Consider the following 10,093-nt stretch of genomic DNA (forward strand, 5'->3'; position numbering starts at 1 on the left):
AAGCAAAAATTTAAGCCTATTAACCTAATATGCAATAACTGTTCTTACACACTTAACACTATTACCCCAAGAATGGCAAGAGCTAAATTTTTAAGGCGTAACTCAAGAAGATATCAGAGTTATCTCCAAGATGTATCTTTGATAGAAATACATAAGCAAAGATTGTTACTGTGGTTGCAGTTTAAACTTGCTTTAATTGCTGTAGTAAACCAAATTGTACTAGAGAGCAAGATAATAGCTACTGAATGGAGAGTAAGAATAGCAATACCACAAATACGTCACTTTAGAGATTTTGAGTGAGAACAAGCTAAAGCAATTGGGGCAAAGCGCAGGCGTGATGGATGACAAGGGCAACAATGGCACCAGCCTGGCAAATATTAACAATGTTGCTTAGTGGAGTGATTAAGGAAACGCAGGGAGTATACAATATAGAGCAGCGAGCTGACATGAGGGTTACATAGGCTACCAGAACAGGGCAGAATCTTTCTGCTTATCACTAGCTACACCTTTGCATCCATTTTGCACCTGTTTAATTGGAATTCCCTTAGACTCAATGGAAGAATTTGGAAATTGGACCAGAGCTCACATTTATGGCAACTTAAGTAAGGCCTGGTCCAATTGGTGTACTAATCAAAATGGGATGATCACAGAAAATTGGTGTGAAACACAAAAAATCCCTAGAAATCCTTTAGGAGTTGAGGCATTTACAATCGCTCAAGGTTTAAATACTACAAGCCAGTGGCCGCAGGAATTGGATATTTTGGGATCAGTGCCAGGAAATTACTGTTTGTTCTTTGAGTACCACAAGGGTAAAGAGCTGATTAGGGAGAAATCAGGAAAACACGGCGATGGTAGCACTTGGATATCTCCTCTTTCTTCCTGGTATTACAATACCACAGCATACTGTGCCAGTTGGACATGGTCTGTATCCCTAAAACAAAAATCTGCAAGGATGTAACCTCCTGGAGTTTTCTCATTTGTGGAGATAAAGCTGAGCCTGTGATTCCTCAGAAAGCATTAGGAGGACTGTGCTATTTTGGGAAATTGACACTGTTTGCCCCTAGCATTCAACAGATGCTTGACATCAGGCACAAATTCCCTGCAAAATATCTTCAACAACAGGGCTCTGCTCCCTGGCTGGGAACAGCCCAGTTTTGCTGCCCTGAGCGCAGGCAGGAAGGAGCTCAGGCACGTGCAGAGGCAGCAGGCAGCTCGTGTTTGGAGGGGCCCGGGGCTGCGCGCCTGGAGCGACGCGTGGAAACAACCTCGGGGGAAGGAAGATGAGCTCCAGCTGGAGTGCCTGTGCTGCAAGGAGCACAAGCAATTCAGCCTTGCCAGGGTTTCTTAAGGGTGTGTTGGTGTTGCCCAGGAAATGTACACATTTGGGGAAGTGCCCTTGGAAGAGAGGGGCTTGATTCCCAAGGAAACTGCTTCTCCAGGAGCCCCCAGTGAGATAGGTGCAAGTGTCTCCATTTGACTCCCTGTGTTTCCTTCAGTCATTGAGGCCCCTTGCACTTGGCAGAGGGGCAGGGGAAGGATGTGAAGAGCAGCTTTGGCATCTGTCTGGGCCTGCAGAGACCAAGCCAAGCACCTGCAGCAGGGTTTGTTGCCCACCTTTGAGCACAGGTCTGAGTCGGATCATTTTTGTCCAGCCGAGTGCCCCAAAGCTCTCTTGGGGAGCTGTGAATTCAAAGGCCTTGATGCACACATTCATGCCATCTCCCCTATCTGGTGTGTCTTAACTCTTGGCAAGATGTGTTTGCCCCGTGCTTGCTGGAAGCTGCTCTGCTCCAGAGCCAGCAGCGAGCTGGGCTGTGCTGGCCAGGCACCATGGAGAGTCCTTCCCTGAGCACTTGGCTGGGCTTGGTGTGTCCCGGGCTGTCTTAGACACTTGGGGCAATGGATTTCTTCCAATCAGAGGCATTTTGGGCAGGGTGGGGGTGGCCCCAGAGCACTTGGCAGCGTATCCCAAGGGCCCTTGCTGACACAAGGCGCAGCACGGTTACCATGGAATGGAATGGAACAGGACCCTTTGTGACACGTGGTGACATGGGTGCTGGCGGTGACGAGGCAACGCCACAGTGCTTGGTGGATGTGACGGGACAGGACGTGCCAGAGCTGTGCTGTGAGGAGCCCCACGCAGCCGGCTCTTTTGTCGCTGACCCACAGCTTTTCCAAGGTGTTACTCCTGCGGCTGGCCTTGTGGCCAGACTGCAGGACTTCCTGACTCAGAGTTTTTCCCAGGCATCTGCCATCCCTGTGGCGGTGCCCTCGTGGCCAGGCCATAGGACTCAGTGACCTCCATTGCTCACAAGGACCTTCCTGTTATTGTGGCAGGAGGCCTCGAGACCAGAGTGCAGGACACGCTGTCCTGTAGCCTTCCTGAGGCCTCTCTGTTGCAGGCACCTGCAAGGTGCTTGCTGATTCAGACCTTTGCCCAGGCATCTGTCTCAAAGGTGTCCTCGAGGTCAGAAAGCGGGATGGCAGGCAGAGTGCTCAGCCTCTTCAAGGTGCTTCGGGGGAAGAAAAGGAAAGGCCCTGCAGCCTCCCCAGTGCAGCAGCCTGCAGAGCCGGAGCAGTTGCAGCCACTGCAGGATGGTGAGTGGCAGAGCCGGGCTGCAGGGCTGGTGCCTGCGGCCGGCCCGGCCCCTGTGGACGAGCCCGCAGACAGGACGGAAGAGGGGCTGGGGCTGCCCCCCAGCGGCCCTGCTCCATCCCCTGGCCACCCGGGGGCTGTCCCTGCCAGGGCTGGGCCGTGTTCTCGGGCCTCTCCCGCAGCCCCTCAGCTCTGGCTGCACTCGCTCTTTGCCAGATGCGGGCAAGGATCGGACACGAGAGCAGGACCCCACTCGCGGCCGCTTCCACAGAGCAGCACAGGTACCTGCGGCCATCCCCACCTGGGCCGGGCCTGCTGGCACTGCTTGGCCCAGTGCCGCGCTTGGAGCAGGCCATGGAACGTCCCTCTCTTCCTGCCCTTCCTTCTGCTGCAGATACTGCGGAGGTTCCTGTGCCTTCGGTGCAGAAACACCAGCGCCACAGCAACCGAGGGCATGGCTGAGCTGCGGGCAGAGCTTGATGTCAGCTCAGCCTCCCCTGAGCAGGCAGCAGACTCTGTCAGGGCAATGGCTGAGGGCAGGCCAGAGGCTGTCACGGCCCTGAGTGAGGATGCAAGGACTCAAAGCACGTGGGCCCTCTCAAAGACCAACACCAGGCCCACTTGCACTGCGGTTCCTGCTCCCACTCAGCATTTCTTTTCATCTCAGCAGCAGGTAAGCAGCCTGGGGCCAAGGGCTGAAGGCCTCCCAGGATCGTGTGGCCCTTAAGCTACGTCTGCTGGGCCCCGCCAGCCACTGAAGCCAGCAAAGTGGGGTGGGAAGGCAAGCACTTCTTGGGGGAAGCTGGGCAAGTTGCCCCCTTGCACAGCACTCCAGGCATTCCCCATGCCTCCTCTAGGTGCCAGCCATGGTGAGGGACATTCACCAGACACTCGTGTCCCGTCTCACTGTGGACGCTGGGCTGCAAAGGGACATTCTGAGCCTGGCCCAAGAGCACCCTGCTAATGTGGTGATGAGCCTCCTGCGCTGTGCCCCAACCTGTGACAGGTACAGAGCACAACTGCCTCGAGAGCTTGGTGCTCAGTGGCCCCTAGGGCCCTCCCCCTGTCCAGCCTGTCCAGTGGGGTCTGCCAGACAGGCGGACAGCTCCAGGACCCTGGGGCCCCTCTGTTTCCTGAGCCTGCTGCCATGCCCCCCCCGCCCCTCAGGGCACCGGGGCTCTGTCACCCGGCCCCACCCAGCCGCACAGGGCACGGTACTGACGCGCAGCCCTGGTCCCACAGAGCTGCTGCATTGATGTGGAGGACCATCGGCTCCTCGGGATCCGCAGTGCAGAAGGTGCTTCCAGCGCTCCTGTCTGTGACAGAGGACCGGCCACATTACAGCATGTTCTTCTACAGTGGGGATAACGAGGCCATCTTTGCCCTGGCTGTGAGTTTCTAGAACTGGCCTTTGCTCACCCTCCAGGTCACCTCTCCAGCAGCTCTCCATGCTCTCTCCCTGTCCTGCACCTCCCTGCCTCAGGCGCTGGGCCGAAAGCTGGGCTAGGGGCAGACTCAGGGGGAGCAGGCTGGCTGCTCCCACTGCATCTCCCCTTGGGCCCTGCAACATGGACACCTGGGCACTGACTGCTGCCTTGGGGTGCTTTCTCCTTTGCAGGCAACTGTGGTGCTGTGGAAGACTGTCCACATGCCCGAGTGGCACGAGGCACTAGTCCTTCATTCTGCCCGCCTGTTTGTGGCTCTGCTCTTCCAAGTTTTTGTCACCACAGAGCAGATGCCAGAGGAGGTTGAGAACTTCTGGAGAGCGTGCCGGGAGGAACACTGCCTTCCCACAAAGCCCAACAGGTCTCAGTCGCCCTGTCCTTCCCATGCCCTTGTGGCCAGCGCCAGTGCTCCCGGCGTGACCTGGCCTTTGCTCTGTACACAGGTTTGCAGTGCAGGCCATGAAGGCTCTGCTCTGCCTACTGGACTTTGAGAAGAGGCTGGTGGCTTTGGAGCGCAAGTGCCTCTGGGACACCCTGCTCTGTGCCGACACCCGGCACCATGCAGTCGGTCTGCTGGCCAGGTGAGACCCCCTTCTCCCACCGCCGCCAGCGTTTGTGCCCCGTGCCCGGAGTGCCCCACGCAGTCCCCGTGGTTGTGGGCAAGAGGGCCTTGTCAGCGACGGGCGACCAAGCAGACTGGAATAGGCTGGGAGAGGAGGGTGCCCAGGAGCAGCTGCCTCCCAGAGCACCCACGTCCCCTTGCACGGTGCTGGAGAAAGATCACACCTCTGGGAGTCAGTCCTGGCAGAGGTTTGCCTGCCTGGCTCAGGGCTTTTCTGCCTTTTTCCCCCTGCCAGGGAGATGCGCCATAGCTTGACCCCCTTGTGTTCCCGCATCGCCTTGCACCTGCTCAACCTGCTCATTGGGAAGCAGCCCTGCTGGGATCTGCCTGCCCTGGCCTTCTTTGTGGAGGTGAGCCTGATGGCCAGCACTGCCTGGCTGAGCTGCCTCCCAGCTCTCTGGCCTCTCGTAGCTGCAGCTGCCTGGGACGCTGCCCGCGCCTGCTGCTGCTGCTGCCTGGGCCCGGCCCTGTGCGCTTCTGGGCTCCTGCTGGCCGGCCCCCCTGTCACTGCCCTGTGCCTTTCAGGTCCTGCAGTGTCTGGACTTGACCAAGCATGGTGCCAGTGCCCTGTCGGTTGTGTCCAGGCACCTGCCGAGCGAGTGCAGGGACAGGCTGCGCCTGGAGCTCAGAGGCCTCGTGGTGCTCAGCAAGGAGCCCTCGCTGGTGAGAAAGGGCAGTGGCTGAAGCTGCGCTGACAGCGTGGGGCTGGCCAACGCAGACCTTTGGCCTTGGCTGGCCTTTGGCAGCAGAGGCAGCTGCTCCCAGCTCTCCTGCCTCCCACTTCAGCTGCCTGAGTGCCCCAAGCAGCTGCTGGTGCTGCGGCTGTCCTTGGCTTCACAGCACGGCCTGCTCTTGCACACAGGGCGGAGGAATACGCGGCCTCTATCAACACCTGCTGGAGCAGCTGGCGGATCCTGATGCAGAGATGGTCGGCATGATCCTCTCTGTGCTCACACACATGCTCCAGGAGAAAGGCCTCAAGATACCCAGCGCCACCGCCCTGAAGCTGGCTGAGCCACTCCTGCCACACTTGGAGAATGTAAGGCTCTGTGTCCCCGGCCAGCCCCCAGCACTGGACGCTGCCCAGAAATGTTGTGCCTCATGCACTTTTGGGCCTCTGCCCTGATGGGCCTGGAGTAGTTGGTGCTGAGGTCTTTTCCTTTCCTCCAGGACAACAGCCACGTGCAGCTGCTCTCCATTCAGCTCTTCTGCAAAGTGATGGAGCTGGTAGTGGAAGAGGGGGAAAAGCCTCTCACGAGAATTGTGAGCCAGAGCCTGCTCCCTCTCTTCCTGCGCTGGCACGATGAGAACTGGCGTGTGGCAAAGGTCAGCTTTTGTGTGACGCTGCTGCATCCCTGGCAAGGAGCTGGGCTGCCTCCTGCCCTGGCAGCTCGCAGGCTCCAGCCTTCCCTGGCCTTGGCACAGGCATGTGGGTCCTGTGGCCTGGGTTCTGGTGCCACCACTGGCTCTCTGCTGCTCTCCAGGCCTCTTTCCAAGCCCTGCTTTGTGCGGCCCGCTTCCGGAGGAGGAGGGACCTGGAGGAGCTGCTGACGAAGCAGCAGCGCATGAAGTTCGCCGAGCGCCTGGTAAGGACAGCCCGGGAGCCCCAGCCGCAGGCTGGAGAAGCCCCCCCTGCCCCCCGTGCTGGGGCTGGCAGCTGTGCCCCTGCCCGGCGCTGCAGCCGGGCCCGCCAGCCTGCGCCCCACACGCCGCTCCCTGCCCTGGGCCGTGCGGGCCGGCTCGGCCGCTGCTGGGCGCAGGGAGCGCCCGGCCGAGGGGCAGAGCCCGCGCCAAGCCTTCCCTGTTGGTGCTCCCCGCAGCTGCTGGAGGACGAGAGCCGAGCAGCCGAGCACCTGCGCTGGGCCCTGCCCTTCCTGCAGAGCCCACAGAAGCGCCTGCGACAGGCAGCCGTCAGGCTGATCGGTGAGCCAGCAGCCCCGCGCCCCTCCCTGCCCCCGGCCCGGCTGCTGCCCCGGCTACAGCGGGAGCCGCGCCCAGGCCGCTGCAGCCCCGCCCGCCCTCGGCGCTGCCGCCGCCCTCCCGCAGCCGTGCCCTCGGGCGGCAGCGTGCGGCAGGGGCCCGGCAGCAGCCCTGCCGGGGCAGGAGGGCGTGCGGCCGCAGGGCTGCCAGCGCCCGTGTCGGGCAGCTGTGCCGCCTGGCGCCGCCACGGGCTCTGTCTTGCCAGGGGTCGCCGGAGTGCTCATGATGGGGCAGAAGGAGGAGCTCCAGGTCCTCAGTCAGGGTGAGTGGGGGCAGCCGCGCGGGTGCCAGCGGGGGCCGCCGGGAGCAGCTCTAAATCCCAGCTCCGGAGCTACAATCCCAGCCCGAGCTGCCGAGGGCTCTGCTCCCTGTGCGGACGGACGAGGGGCGGCGGGGACAGAGCCCGGAGAGCTTTCAGGCACACGTGGGGGAGCCGAGGCCACAACCTTCCGGCCCAAGCCCTTGTCTCCGGCTCCCTTCTGGCCATAGCAGAAGCCGGCTGGGATGGCCCTGGCAGGAGTGTTTCCCTGGATTCCTGCAATCCGGCCTCTAACCGTGGCTCTGTGCTTCTTTTTTCCAGCCCTTCAAGCCTTGAGGGAATACGAGTGCCCCTCCTTCATCAACCAATTTATCCAGCTGAAGTTCGAGGCAAGAGCTGCCGAACTTGGTCTGCAGGATCAGAAGAATCCGTGTCCTTCGGCAACCCCCAGTTCCCAATGAAGATGAGACCACCTGCAGAGCACAGGGGACCAGCTGGAACTCCAGGCCCAGCTCTTGTTGGTCACAGCTGAGCCTGTGGGAAGCTCCAGGAGCTCCTGTCATCTCCCTCCCTGTTGGCAGCTCCTTCCCTCCCTTCCTCCCTCCAGCCCCCAGGCCCTGTCCATCCCCTTTTTTGCCTCCCAGTTCACCCCTTTGCTTTGCCCTCCCTTAATAAACAGTTTGGCTTTGTCACTTTACCCACGTGTCTGTGGAGCTGAAGCGGCACAAATCCTGAACCCAGGAACACGCAGGGCCCTGCTGCCGTTCTCTTCCACGCTGTGTTCTGTGCACGGGCAGAGAGGAACAAGGGCAGCTCAGGCTGCAAAGGTCCCTGTCCTGCTGCTTCAGTTGCACAGCATCATGGAGTTGAAGGTCGTGCTGAGCACGCTGAAGGGAACAAGGACCCTGGGTTTTAGAAAAGCCAGCTTGAGGATGCTCTGAAGCCAACTGTGAGGGATTCCACAGCATGCATCTATGGAGGGCAGAGGAGCTTGCAATGCTGGAAGTTTTTCCCAGAGAGCTTCCTGAAAGCACAGCAATGCTCCATCCCTACACAGGGACAGGAAGAGGGCAGAAGCAGAGACCGTCATGGCCTAACAGTGAGCTTTGGGTGTGCCTAAAAGCAGCAGCAGCAGCAGGGAATGGCTGAGCCCCAGAGGCGCGACCGTCCCAGTGGCCGCAGCGCTGTCGGGCAGTGCCTGCAGGCTCGGTGTGGTTCTGGCAGCTCTGGTGTCCCCACAAGTGAGGAATGGCAGCCCCTGCCTCAGGCCCAGTCAGAAACCCAACCAAGTGAGACCAGAGGGAGGAGACCCTTCCCACCTCTCTTGGGCAGGGCTGCAAAACAGCCACTGTATCTTCCTGCCCCTCTGTTTGGGATGTGCTGAGCCCAGAGCCCGCCAGCTTGTGTCCTGCTGTCCCAGGAGCGTTCTGGGCGGGCAGGAGAAGAGGAGAAGTGCTGCGTGCACGGCAGAGCGTCCCGCAAGGGGCTCACCAGAGCCTCCTGCAGGAACAGGCTGCAGGGCGCAGAGGTTTTGGGACATCACACCATAAGCAGTATGATCTAGTGAAGCCAAATTTATTATCCTTTAAAAGACTATATTTATAATAAGTCTCTGCTATCCATGTGTCTCTAGCTAATACGTGATTGGTTAATCCTAGCTGTTCACGCGTCTAAAATAGAATGCTGATTGGATCATCTAATTTTTTACGTATCTTGCTGTGGTTGTCTGGCTCACCCATGGCTCGTTTTCCCAAGCTTGCTGACAAACTTGCTGAGTCCTGATGACTCTTCTTCTTGTATCTTTTTCAAGGATATACTGAGCCCATTTCTGAATATGTCCATAATTCATTCTTTGTGAACGTGTTCATTGTCCATTATTACAAGCAGGCTGGATTGTGCATCGGCTGAATATGGCCATTGTCTTGCCAAAACTCCTCAACCTGCAAAATATCTTCACCAGTTCCCCGCTTTTATTTTTGCACAAACTAGACTGATTTAAAAGCACAGTCAATTATTTTTTGCACACAGCATAGTAAGCAAGGCACTATAAGCAGAATTGAAAAAAGAATACAAAGTATCATAATGCCAGCGCGTACTAAGTCCTTGAGTCAGCCTGTTATTCCCCAGAATTTTAGCCACTCATCAAAAGAATTCTAAACAACTGCCCGCTTTTTCATATTCTCCTTAAGCAATGACAGTTTCTTGTCAATATATTCAGTGGTCAGAGAGATTCATGCAACAGATCCCTTCAAAATCTTCACATCCGTCTCCTTGTGCTAGCAACAAAAAATCTAGAGCAGCCCAATCCAGTAACACAGCGTGGCATATGCTACCTACATCAGTTGGTAAGCTCATTCAGTATTGCAGATGTAATGTTAATTTGTTTTCCTGTCCAACAAGCCAATCATTTGAATTGTGTGAGGGCCTTTGATGAAGCTACATCTGGTGTAAAAAGTGATGCCAGTATAACGAAATGTGTATTCTACAATTCTACATTATCCTTACAGTCTGAGCCTAATTACATTTTGGGCGTTGGAATTTGTGCCTGATGTCAAGCATCTGTTGAATGCTAGGAAACACAGGGAGTCAAATGGAGACACTTGCACCTATCTCACTGGGGGCTCCTGGAGAAGCAGTTTCCTTGGGAATCAAGCCCCTCTCTTCCAAGGGCACTTCCCCAAATGTGTACATTTCCTGGGCAACACCAACACACCCTTAAGAAACCCTGGCAAGGCTGAATTGCTTGTGCTCCTTGCAGCACAGGCACTCCAGCTGGAGCTCATCTTCCTTCCCCCGAGGTTGTTTCCACGCGTCGCTCCAGGCGCGCAGCCCCGGGCCCCTCCAAACACGAGCTGCCTGCTGCCTCTGCACGTGCCTGAGCTCCTTCCTGCCTGCGCTCAGGGCAGCAAAACCGGGCTGTTCCCAGCCAGGGAGCAGAGCCCTGTTGTTGAAGATATTTTGCAGGGAATTTGTGCCTGATGTCAAGCATCTGTTGAATGCTAGGGGCAAACAGTGTCAATTTCCCAAAATAGCACAGTCCTCCTAATGCTTTCTGAGGAATCACAGGCTCAGCTTTATCTCCACAAATGAGAAAACTCCAGGAGGTTACATCCTTGCAGATTTTTGTTTTAGGGATACAGACCATGTCCAACTGGCACAGTATGCTGTGGTATTGTAATACCAGGAAGAAA

General features: G+C 57.5%; 1 long non-coding RNA gene across 1 annotated transcript; it reads left to right on the forward strand.

Annotated features, from left to right (window-relative positions):
* Positions 1-6,501: 6,501 nt before the first annotated feature.
* On the forward strand, positions 6,502-7,557 carry LOC136569853 (uncharacterized). Its single transcript, XR_010785486.1, has 3 exons — positions 6,502-6,586; positions 6,849-6,905; positions 7,224-7,557. It is a non-coding gene; the product is annotated as an uncharacterized lncRNA (long non-coding RNA).
* Positions 7,558-10,093: the final 2,536 nt, after the last annotated feature.

Source organism: Molothrus aeneus, unplaced genomic scaffold (genome assembly GCF_037042795.1).
Source record: "Molothrus aeneus isolate 106 unplaced genomic scaffold, BPBGC_Maene_1.0 scaffold_289, whole genome shotgun sequence".
Classification (NCBI taxonomy): Eukaryota; Metazoa; Chordata; class Aves; order Passeriformes; family Icteridae; genus Molothrus; species Molothrus aeneus.